A 12,448-nucleotide genomic window follows, 5' to 3' on the forward strand; every position below is an offset into this window, starting at 1 on the left:
GGAGAACATACAGACTCCACACAGAAGGCATCCCAGCTGAGAATCAAACTGGAGAACCTCTTGATGTGAGGCGACAATGCTAATCGCTACACCACTGCACCGTCCCATTAGTTTATACAATAATATATTGCCAAACTGTAAAACTTGAAACCATATACAATGTTGACGCTGTTGTAATATAGCACTTCCCCATGCCATTTAGTCCTTGCTATTCATTTGCATCCTGCAGCACTCCCTTTTCTTTGAAGTCATCACCTGGCAAAGACCAGAGTGACATGTAACCATCTCCACTCAATAACTGTGAGACAGAGATGTTGATTACTGTAGGCCATTTAGAAATCTAATAATTTTATTTTGTGCAGAGTACAATATTTGCAAACTGCTGTCATGCAGCATGCTACGAAGTTCAATGTATACCTCAAGGCAGGAAATAAGACCCCTTTTTCTAGTGATTTTCATGTCTGTTTTTTTCTAAAAGGATATCCATTCTATTGCAGAAGAATAACATGGTTGAGACTTTGCCAAAAGGTATGAATAATGAAGTAACAAATTATATTCCTCATTTGTTCACTGCTGCAGTAGCCTAACCTTTATGGGTTATGTCCTGCCAAGAACATAATGACCAGCCATTTTCCAGAACTTCAAGGCACCTTCCATATACCCAAACAATGTTTCAACTTGAGTTGGGCTGACTAAAAGTCATGCTTAGGTGTAAAGTCCTTCATTGCTTCCCTACCACCAAAGAGAGTGATCCACTGATGGTCTGCTAATGCTGTTCTATAACTGGGTAGATAAGATCCCCTTAGGAAAAAAAAATTCCACCATATTTTTGTGACAGAAATCTTTTTCTGTAAACATTTTATATTTTGGCTAGGAAAAACATTTTTATTGACTGACATGTGACTTTTTATTTACATTTAAATGGGAGCATCAGATTTTTAATTTTATGGAAAAATATTGTTAAAGCTTTGTTAAAACTACTATTTTGTGGAATGACTCATGTTATGCTTTGAAGCTGTGACAAGTGTTTAAAGTTTTTTTTCTGGGGAAAAAGTGTTTATAAATTAGCTGTTAATCTGACTATTGCTGCTAAACTTCCCTGGAACTCAGGCTCCTTTTTTGGCTTAACCATGGAGTAATGTGCCAGTTTCTCAGTTCTACCTTCTTCTAGTCACAAAAAAAATGTTAATCAGTCTTAATACCACAGTTGGTTGATTTGCATCAGCCACAGATGGGCGAATCTACTGTGATCAAAGATGGTTCCGCAGAACACTCATCTTTTTCCTTGAGTCCCGCTGGTGTAATCATTAAAGCCACTATGGAACAGGGTTTGACACATCCTGGGCAGCTGTTGTTGTACCCTTGTCATGTAGTTGAGAGCCATTTCTGTTATTCCTGGGAAAAGAGGCAAGGAATGACTATCTGATTAGATAGATTGCAGTGCCCATCCATAGGGATATGGTTGCTCATAATCTTGGGTCTCTTTCTTTAGGAATTCATGTCAAAAAGAAACAAAAAATATACATATGCGTTCTCCTGTTTCAGTTACATTGGACAGGAGTATTAGGTTTAGCTCTTAGTTTAGTAACCACGCTTGACTCTTCTGATATTGCTGGTTCTAGTAAAAGAAAAAAAGGATTCTTCTTTTCCCAAATAGACTCCAGAGTTTGAACCTCAAAAGGAGTGTGAAGGGTAAGATGATCTCCATAGATTTCTGACTCAGATACTGAGGAGAGTGTGACTTTGAGTAGTCCCTGTGAAGGATTCTGTTTCTCTGAGACTATTTCCAGAATGAAACAGTTGTTTCAGTGGGAAAGCAGTGATGATTCTCATTCCCTCAGAAAATATGATTTTATTACAACTGAAGTTCCCTGAACTGATGTCAGTTCCTCCTGCTCTTTCTGCCTTGGAGAACATTTTTGTCACAGCCTACAATTTCCTTTACAGTCAGCCTGCTGACCCCCAAAAAACAGTTATATTATATAAGTTTCCTCAGGCTTTTAAATTCGTATATACTAATCCTAAACCTGACTCAGCAATGATGGCTTTAGTAAACCCAGATGCTGCTTAAGCATTTTGTTAATACTAATCTCTCTCCTTCTGAGAAGGATGGTAAAGCTTTGATAAATCTAGGGAAAAAGTGTAGGCTTCTGCAACTCTTGTTTTTAGAATTCTTGTCTGTCAGGTTCACATGTTGAAGTTTATCCTGGCCACTTGTGAGACTATGAGGAATGTTTTGGCTATGGTTGCTCTTGTGAGAAAAAAACCTTATTTGTGTAATTTGGCTTCTACTGTTTCACAAGCTAGTACCCATTGTTTCCTCTGATGTTACTTACAGGGCTGCTGTCACTGGAAATAGTATGATGTGGTTTGACTGGCATTCACAAAACTTCCAAGAGGATATCAAAATGAAATATTGAATTCTCTAGATAGATAACTAACTAGTTTTTAGACCTACTGCACAGGCCATTAACAAATGTGATGAAATGAGGATGCTGATTCAAAGGCTCTAACAGATTTTACATCCCTCCTTCTCAAAGTTTACTAAGGGATTATATACTCTTCCATCAATATGCTGGTAAATAAATATTTAAAAAGTAGTGGAAGAAAGGTTATAAAAAGAAAGCAGGACCACCACAAGAAAAAAGGAAAGTGTAATAAGTCCAAATAACCATGTGATAGACTGCCTCTAACTTGGCAGTCCTTTGAACTCTTTCAGAAAGTCAAAAATTCCTTTTTTTTTCTTCTCTTTGGCAGCATTTTCTTTCAAACTGATGGGTTCTGAGAGTAATCCATCAAGGTTGCAGATGTCATTGGGAGTGTCTCCCTCCTTTTAAGGGGATCCCTCCTCACCCATCACACGTAACTTTTCTTTTCCTTCCTGTGCTCCAGCATATGCTGTCTCAGAGTTTGATGGAACCTATCCCTCCTCCTTATTTAGGGGAATAATTTTATTCAAGATATTCTGAATGTCAAAGAAAAGAATCCTCATGGAGACCAGTTTCAGAACTTTCTATTCTGAACCAGTTTGTGATAGTGCTCAAGTTCAAAATGCTGTTGCTTCACAACATGTAACTCCTTATTCCCCATTTGAGTTTCTTAGTGACCTTGGATTTGGAGATCCAGATTTTAGGTGTTTCTTAAAGCTTTGTGTGTTTAAATCACATTATCACTTCTCTGCCTTGCTCTTTGAACTATCTACTGCTCCAAATGTATTCACAAAGTATATAACTACTGTGATAGTCTCCTACAAACTGCAAGGTGTTAACATTTCAGAGGATTGTGCATCTCATAGCATCGATTATACTCATGCTACCTCTTGTAAGACACCACATGAGATAGTTACAATGTTAACTGAAATCTCTGTTTTCCCAGAGCCAATTGCGACACCCATTCTCTGGGCCAGTAATCAAGGATCCTCAATCCTCACCATTGACACAGGTGAGGGACGTTCACTTGGAGCAAAAATAGATGCACACAGTATTTCCAGATGCAGCTCACTGAACCAAGCACAATTTCCCTTAAGAACACAAAGGGACCACACTCCCATCCTGGAATTGGGTTTCTCTCTTTCTCACCAGGCTCCAAATAAGACTCCACACTGACCAGAGCTGTAGAGTTGAGTCCTCAGCCGAGTGTTCCAAGCCAAGTCCTCCACCGCCCTCTCTGGGAAACTAGTGCTCTTTGTCCCTGCTCCAAGGAGCTGACACACACACACACACACACACACACACACACACACACACACACACACACACACACACACTCTTTCAGATTTAATTTTCAAACACACACACACACACACACACACACACACACACACACACACACACACACACACACACACACACACACACACACACACACACACACACCTCTGGGAAAGGCTTGCACAGATTTACCAGCTATGCCCCCACTGCACAGACTATAAGGTGGATCCTGCCACCAGAACATTCCAAAGCCATTTACTCTAAGGATCTTACAAGAGTACCCAACTATAAAGAGTAAAATTAATACTAATGCAAATGGTAGTGTCTGACCAATGCAGCAAAGTTTTTAGGAGTGGCAACAGTTTCCCCAAATAAATATAAGTACACCCAAAGGTCAAAATGTTCTCTAAAAGACAAGCCACAATGAAAAGTTTAAATATATTTAATAATAAATAATAAAAGAACATGAAAATACTAAACATCTATTTACAATAAACACCAGAGTTTAATCACAGGAAATATTAAGAATAACACATATGGAAAGGTTCACACAGATACAGAAAACAATACTTAACTAATCTCACTATATTTTCCAGACTGATTAAAGAATTATTGTTCCCTAATTCACTTACTAGAGCAAGACAAGATGAAGTGGGTAACTGATCCTTCTTTGTTGTTCTTCTTCTTTTGGCTTTTCCCGGTTAGGGGTCACCACAGTGGAACTCCGGTCCGCTAATGATTGGCAGTAGATTTTTACGGTGCCGAGGTGCCAGCTCAACACCCAACCTTCAATGAAGGCATGCCCATTTATGCATGTCTTTCGAATGCCACTTGATCGCGGGGAGGACATGCAGACTCCACACAGAAGGCGCTCCAGCCGAGAATTTAATGGGAGAACCTTTTGCTGTGAGGCGACAACGCTACCGCTGCACCACCCGTAAGGTTTCAAAAACAGACTGTCCTGAGACTTCTGTGTCATCTTGTATTAAAACATCATTTCAGTGCTTGATTACAGAATGACATCCAATACATTTGGTCATCTGACTCTGGTTCCCATACAACCCTCTTTACCAGAAACTAAACCAGAATCTAGCACATATGTGTCATAATACACACAACCATAGAGCTTTTCTAATATGTGTTATAGCATATGGAAGCTATAAAACCATTTCAAAAACTTCCACCCTTCCAGGGTAGTAATTAGTTCACCCTTAAGGACAACACAGTAAAATTCCTAGTCCTGGTTTAAAAAGACATGCTGTTTCTGGCTGCAATCAGAACTGTAAGATAAAATCTTTATGGCTTAAACCAAGTAATTTAATTTCTGCCTCTTTTTCAAATTTAGCTGGACTCTTCTCTTCTAGTATCTTCTGTTACAATATATTCATTTCAACAATTGCAATACAGTCTGACATACAGGTGTATTTCTTTTCTGTCCAACAGGGCCCACTGGTGGTACATTTTTAACATAAGCAGCTTGACAAATACATTTTCAGTACAGGCACCTGTACAAATCAGTTTGATATACAAATGACATATAATTCTTTGCAAAACTCCTGCTAGCTATGCTGGCATATGTTGCACATCCACTGGCCTACTTCTCCTGATATATCTGGGAGTACCTCATATCATCACATCTCTCCCCCCTTTGAACACTCAAGCTAGTTTTTCAAGTGACTCTTGAGAAACATGGCTTGACAGACATGAGCCTGTCTGGGAACACATTAACCCATACCCCAAATTGAGAGTCCATCTGCATTGGCATTGCTGACCCCACTATGGTACTGCACTGTCATATTATATGTCTGTAACCCTAGGCTCCACCTTAATAAGTTGGCACTTTGCTGGCTGGCTCAGTGTAGCCAACATGTTAAGGGATTGGGGTCTTAACTACAGTTAATTTCCTTCCGTACATATAAGGTTGAAGTTTCTACATTTCTATGGTTAGACATTCTTTTTCTATAGTTGCATAACATTCCTCTCTGGGTTGGAGTGTATGGCGGAAATATACACCTGGTTAGTCTTCTCCCTCTGAGGAACACTGGCTGAATACAGCCCCCACCCTATGGTTTGAAGCATGCACCTGCACAACAAATTCTTTGCTGTAATCTGGATTGGCTAACACAGGGGAGCCTCCCAAAGCCCCTTTAACCTTTTATAATGCCTGCCACTGGTTGGAGTCCACACTGCCTTATCTGGCCTGTTTTTCCTTGTCAGGTCTGTGAGGTAAGCATATATTGTACTATGATTGAGAATAAACTTTCTGTAGTTCCTCACTGTCCCCAAGAATGCCCCTACCTGTTTTTTGGTAACAGAGGCAGGCCACACTTGAATAGCTTTGGCAGGTTCTGGCCTGATCATACCTCTTTCCACTCTATGTTCTAGGTAGGAAACCTCTGCCATACTCACCTGACACTTACTGGGCTTACTGGTCAACCCTACCCTTTTCATTCTGCCCAGAATCTCCCTGACATACAGAAGGTACTCTTGCCAGGAATGGCAGCAGATAGCAATATAGCAAGGGCATAATCTCCTGCTTCTGCTAGGATATGATCTACCAGCCTCTCGAAGGTTGCCAACGCATTTTTTATCCCAAAGGGCATCTGTGTGAATTCATGTAATATGAAAGGAGTCACAAAGGATAACCTCTCTCTAGCAGAGGGAGTCAATGGAATCTGCCTGTAGCCCTTTGTCAGATCAATAGTGGTCAGATACTTAGCCCTATGCAGTTGCTCTAAGGCTTCATCTGTCCTAACCTTTGGATGAGCATCTGACTATGTACTCCACACAGAACCTGCTGCTGCCATCTTTCTTTGGTAACAGAACCACTGGAGAGGTCCAGGGACTACTGGACTCCTGGATTACCCCCATTTCCAACATTTCCTGTATCTCATCCCTCGGAGTCTGCTAACACTGCTCATATTTCTCAAATCTGTATAGGGGATAGCAGCTGGGACATTGCTACACCTTTCACTGAGGTGTCAGTCTGAGTCTTACTGTGGGGATCAGTCAACAGATCCCCCTCAGACTCCTCCTGCCATCTACTGCAAATATTCAGCACCAGGGCCTTCCTATCATGGTAAGGCTTCATCATGTTAACTTGGTACAATTTGTGCTCCTGCCTTCTGCCTATCTGGTTTACCATGTAGTTAATATCACTGACCTTCTTTACCACTTCAAAGGGTCTTTCCCAAGTTGCCTGCAGCTTATTGTGTCTGAAAGAAATGAGAACCATAACCTGCTGTCCCATAGCATACTCTCGGGCTCAAGCTTTCCTGTCATACCAGAAATGTTTCTGCAGTTGGATTCCTGTAAGGTTCTCCTGGGCCAAGCCCATGAGCTCTCTAACCCTTGTCCTGAGGTTTAGAGCATATGCCACAACAGACTCCTTATGGGATTCATACTCACCCTCCCACTCATCACAAATGAAATCTAAAGACCCCTCACCCTAAGCCCATACAACAACAAAAAGGGTAAAAATTTGTGGATTCCTGGAGTATATCTCTGTATGCAAACAGCAGATGGGGCAAATATTTGTCCCACTCTCTCTTAAACTGGTCTGCAAATGCCTGTAGCATTGTTTTTAGTGTAGAGTTTAACCTCTCCACAAGGCCATTAGTCTGGAGGTAGTAGGGGTGGTCTTTAGGTGCTTTATCCCACAGTGTTCTCAAAGACAAGCCAGTAGGTCTGACATGAAATTGACGCATTTTTCAGTCAGTTTTTCTCTTGGGAAACCTACTCTACTGAAAATCTATAAGAAAGCATTCACCACCTTCTTTGCCTCAATGGAGGACAGAGCCACCGCCTCAGAGTATGTAGTATCATAATCTACTATCACCAGGATATACCTCTTCCCTGTGGAACTTGAGGTAGTCAGAGTCCCCAAATATCCATAACTACCCTCTGAAATGGCTTGTCAATCACAGACAAAGTAATCAATGGAGCTTTGACCTTGTCACTGCCTTGTCAACCTTTTGGCACTGCTCTCAGGTCCTGCACTACCCTGCTACATCTCTTGTAACCCAAGGCCAAAAACAGTTCTGCATATTATATCTCTTGGTACACTTTTTGCCCATATAACCTGCAAAAGGAATGTCATGGGCTATGGCTCTAAGTGCCTGATGGTAGATTTTGGGCATTACAAACTGCTGTATTACCTCACCCTCTAACCTTCCCTCAGGGGTCTAGTCACTATGCATTAAGCCTTTGTTCCAGTATACAGACTCCCCTTTTCCTTAAGAATCAGGTGTTTTCTTAGCTACCTCCCTCAAGCCTCTTAGTGTAGAGTCCAAGACCCAAGCCTGTCCCAACTCTATCTTTGCAACCCTTCCCAAATTCCCTTCCACAGGAAGTCTGGTATCCGCTGATAGAGGTGTCCCACTGTCATACTGGGTACTACCACTCACCTCTGGCCTTGCAGTCACTCTGTCCAAGGGAACACAAGTACACACCAGCAGCTCTGGATTGCCTTCAGGCTCACTGCTACAGGGTAGCTCCCTCCCTGAAATAGCCACCTCACCAGCCCTGGCTTCAAGTGTGGGGTCTGGCTGTGTCTCCCCCAGGCTACCAGCCCCACACGACTGTCTCCAAGAATGGTTACATGTAACTGCATGCACACAAAGTAATGCATTATCAAAATCATTCCCTATCAAGACATCTGCAGGGATACCCTCAAACATACCTACTTGCTTTCTTTTTCATCCTCCCAGTCAAGGTGAACCTTGGCCAGAGGCATTGGAATGGAATCCCTCCTAAACCTCTGACTGGAGTAGACTGCCCAAGCAAGCACTGCTCCTCTTTAACCACTGTAAGCTTCACAATGGTTGTGTCAGAGGCTGTGTCTCTCTTAGCAGTGACCTGTTTTCCATTGACTAAGATAGGATTAAACTCCAGTGATAGTCTGGTACCCCTGTTGTCTCCAGACAACATACCACTGGCATATGGTTATTCCCACTTGCTGGCTCCCCCACCTTTTTGTTTCCCACCTTGCTTCCATGGACATCTGTATGCTAAACGGCCCCACAGGTTACATTTAAAGCATCTAACCCTTGATCCCTACCATGTACCTGAACTGGTGGCTTCCCCTTTTACTGATGGACTCTGTTGGGGTAGTTTAGGTTGCCCACCTTGGATTCCATTATATCCATGTGCAACACTGGATACTGTCTTCTTGTGCAGTGATGCCCTGCTTGCTAAGCAGAGATATCCTTTTCTCCATAGCTTATCAGCAGATTTACACTGCTGGTCTGCCAACTGGATTCTCATGTCCTCAGGCAAAGTGCTAAGGGCTTATTCCTTCACCAAATGTTCTGCCAGCCTTTCAAAAGTGGCGACCTCACTCACTCACCCACCTAAGAAAATAAGTGCTTAACTCAGCAATGTAATTGCATACACTTTCATCTGCCTTGTGTCTATGCTCACAAAACTTTTTTTCTGTAAGCTTCAGGTGTTAGTTTAAAACATTCCAATAAACATTGTTTAACTTTATCATAGTTTGAACAATCAGTATCAGACAATTTAGAAACAGCAGTTACAGCTTTACCATGGAGTAAAAGGGTGTCAGGAACCATACCCAGAGCCCTTAATCAACATTACACTGTTTACATACTCTTTTAAAAAGATGAATAAAACTATCAAAATTATCACCATCTTTAAACTGTGGAAGAAATTTGCTACCTTTATTACTTCTCAGGTTCAGTTATTCCCTTCCCCATTACCTCCATCACCTGATGAAGAGTCAGCATCTCCATCTCATGCTGATGTTGCTTCTCATTTTCTTCAGGCTCCAAATGCCACAGTCTCTTTGCTAATCCTAATTCCAAATGTTGTCCCCCAGTTCGTCTGTTTAACTCCAGATGTTTTTTTAAGTTTTCCAAAGAAAATGTGAACTGTCCTGTTTTTGAGGGCTGAAACTTCCGATCACCAGACTGGTTATCCTCCTGTTTGCTTGTCTGGGATACAGCTGTGACTAAGGCTGAAATCATTTCCTTTTTAATCAGGTTGGCATGCACCAGTCCTTTGGTTTCACATTACCTTGGCCTCTTTGTCAGCTTGCCATAATCCTCTGCTTACATCTTTGTCTGTTTTCCTGACTAAGCTAAATTAACAAAAAATAAATAAAACTTTTGTGAAAATAAAACTATGTATGTTTACCTTGTGGCTGACGAGAGTACACACACCTTCAGTGACAACTGCCTACAGGCAACAGAAGTTTAATTATTATCCCACCACAGCCACCAATATGTAATGTCCCTCCTCTGGGGCAGTAATAAATGAGCCTTAATAATTAACACTGACACCAGTAAAGGACCATATTTCTAGATGCAGCTATCTGTACCAAGTATAATATCTCTTAACAGCACACAGGGACCATGCTCCCATACTGGGGCTGGGTTTCCATCTCTCTCACCAGGCCCCAAATAAGACTCCACACTGATCACAGCTGTAGAGATAAGTCCTCAGCCAAGCATTCCAAGCTAAGTCCTTCACCACCCTCTCTGTGAAACCAGTGTTTTGTGTCCCTGCTCTAAGTGGTTGGTACACATACTCTTTGAGATTTGATTTTCACACACACTCACACACACACACACACACACACACACACACACACACACACACACACACACACACACACACACACACACACACACGCGCACACACACACACCTGGGGAAAGCTGGCACAGATTTACAAGCTATACCCCCTCTGCTCAGACTATAAGGTAGTATTGCCACTAGAACACTCCAAAGCCAGCTACTCTAAGGTTCTTACAAGGGTACCCTATTATACTGAGTAAAATTAATACTACTATAAATGGTAATGTTTGACCAATGCAGCAAGGCTTTCAGGAGGGACCACAGTATCACCAAATAAATATAAGTACTCTCAAAGGTTAAAATATTTTCTAAAAGACCACCCACAATGAAAGGTTTAAATATATTTAATAATAAATAATAAAATAACATAAAATACTCAAAATCTATTTACAATAAACACCAGAATTTCAATCACAGGAAATATACAGAAAGATACAGAAATACAACACATAACTAATCTCAACATATTTTCCTGACTGACTAAAGAATTGCTGTTCTCAAATTCACTAACTAGAGCAAGGAAAGACGAAGTGAGTGAGTGATCCTTCTTTGTTAGGTTTCAGAAGCAGACTGCCCTGAGACATCTGTCTCATCTAATATTAAAACATCATTCCAGTGCTGGATTACAGAATGACATCACATACATCTGGTCATCTGACTCTGCTACCCATATTGCCCCCATTTACCAGAAACTGAACCAGAATGTTGCACATATGTGCCATAATGCATAGACATAGAGCTTTGTGAAGATGTGTTATAGCATCTGGAAGCATTAAAACCATTTCAAAAACTTCCAGTCTTCCATGGTAGTAACCACTTTACCCTTAAGGACAATACAGTAGGATTTCTAGTTTTGGTTTTCACAAACAGTTGGGTCAATGGCTGCAATCAGAACTGTAAGATACAATCTTTATGGCCTAAACTAGGTAATTTAATTTCAGACTATTTTTCAAAGTTAGCTGGACTGAGATTAACTTCTTCTCTTCCAGTATCCTCTGTTACAATATATTCATTTCAACAGTTACAATACAGTCTGATATATAAATATATTTCTTTTCTGTCCAGCAGGACCCACCGTTGGTACATTTTTAACACAAGCAGCTTTACAAATGCATTTTCAACACAAGCACCTGTACAAATCAGTTTGATATACATACGACATATAATTCTTTACAAAACTCCAGCTAGATATGCTAGCATATGTTACTCATCCACTGCCCTACTTCTCCTGATATAGTTGGCAATACCTCATGTCACCACACCAACATAGCCCTGACTTTTCAAATTGCATTTCTAGGATTTGTGAAAAAGGAGATTACGTGGCTGAGATACCAAATTTCTAAGAATCCAGTTCTTCCATCATTACTTTCTACTCTAGCACAGCCAGTCACTACAGACACCTCAGACTTTCCTTGGGGATCAGTGCCTATAAGAATAAAAGTGCAGGGTATTTGGAAGAAAAAGACATAGTAAAACATATCACATAAAAGAAATGTTAGCTATTATAAATTATCTCAACTGTTAATCATCTATGGTCACTGGGACCTCTACAAGTGTTTACAGACTACACCACAGTGATGTGATACATAACAAGCAAGGGTGAACAAGAACTTTCCCTCTGTGCAGACTACCCATGGTAAGTTAGGATATAGGATTTCAACACAATTTCACTCTATAGGCATATTATGTTCCATCAGAATAAAATTGTGTGACAGACAATCTATGCAGGACCAGGACAGACCCTTAAGAGTGGACTGATGGTCTTCCAAGAATTGATCCATCTGTGTGGAATACCTCAAATAGATTATTTTGCCATCTCTCTAAACAATCAACTGTCAAAATTCTTCTCCATGACTCCATGCAAGAATTTTTTTCCTTTGACACTGATGTTCCTGTATGATTTTTCTTCCATTCCACTAATATTCATCATGCTTCAGGAGATCCAGAAGGACTTCCCAAGCACCATTCTGGTGACATCCTTCAGGCCCAGGCAGAAGTGGTTCTCCATTCTTCTGGAAAGGGCTATAGAGGCAATTACCACAAGCTTCCTCACAGACTGAAGTTACTCGCACATGACCAAGGGTGTTTGATACATCTCAACCCCAATCAACTGTTTGGGTGATAGTATCTTAATACCTTTTA

The sequence above is a fragment of the Protopterus annectens genome, chromosome 3.part1 (assembly GCF_019279795.1).
Source record: "Protopterus annectens isolate FY-2018-M chromosome 3.part1, PAN1.0, whole genome shotgun sequence".
Lineage (NCBI taxonomy): Eukaryota > Metazoa > Chordata > Ceratodontiformes > Protopteridae > Protopterus > Protopterus annectens.